We start from the raw sequence: 777 nt of genomic DNA on the forward strand, positions 1-777 counted from the left end.
TACATATTTACCAAGAACATGAAAACCTTTACCAAAATTAAAAATTTTCCAGATCCCTAAGGTAAGAGTTCTAACTCTAGGATGGGGCCTAAATAGTCATATAGTTTTTTTAACATATTATGCAAGTCTTTCATTAGTATGGGCATATGCTTAAAACTAGGTACTAAACTCTTACATTGATTACAATTTTATGTTTTATTCCCCCAACATTATTCTGTTTCTGGACCCCCCCCCCCCCCCCCCCCCCAATGGTTGAAAATCCTAAAGAACAGATTTCTCCCCATGTTAACACCCCCAATATAATGCCAACCTTGCATAATGCCATATGCCACTGATTTTCACAAACAAATTGACAAATTTTAAAAGGTTTACCCTGGACAATGCCATTCACTGACTAACATCAGTAATCACACCCGAGACAAACAGAAGAATGTGCATCAGTGACGAAAAAATAATCTGTACATAACACAAATGTCATCATTTCATGATTTTATTTTACATTTCTTAATGGTCTTGTTTTAAAATACAATGTTATGAAAATGCATGACAACCATTAAATAAAAAAGGCTTGCAGCAAGTTCACTCTTCATCACCACTTCAGATTGAAGAATAGTCCCTGTTAAGTGCACCGTGCATGTACACTAAAACAGGCACTGTAAAGGATGTGCAATATCTATCATCATAACAAGAACCCGGACAATCACAGGATGATAGCCTTCAACAGCATCTACATGTAGCTAGGCTCCTCAGTGTTTATACGCGAAGAAAAAAATCTTC

General features: G+C 36.3%; 1 protein-coding gene across 1 annotated transcript in view; it reads right to left on the reverse strand.

The window, feature by feature from the left end:
* Nucleotides 1-476: 476 nt before the first annotated feature.
* The window catches only part of LOC125667675 (DNA-directed RNA polymerase II subunit RPB2), a 24048-nt gene continuing 23747 nt past the window's right edge, over nt 477-777 (reverse strand). Inside the window, exon 24 of the mRNA XM_048901261.2 lies at nt 477-777. This exon is cut by the window's right edge and continues 227 nt beyond it. The gene's annotated coding sequence lies outside the window, so the exon portion shown is untranslated.

The sequence above is a fragment of the Ostrea edulis genome, chromosome 9 (assembly GCF_947568905.1).
Source record: "Ostrea edulis chromosome 9, xbOstEdul1.1, whole genome shotgun sequence".
Taxonomy (NCBI): Eukaryota; Metazoa; Mollusca; class Bivalvia; order Ostreida; family Ostreidae; genus Ostrea; species Ostrea edulis.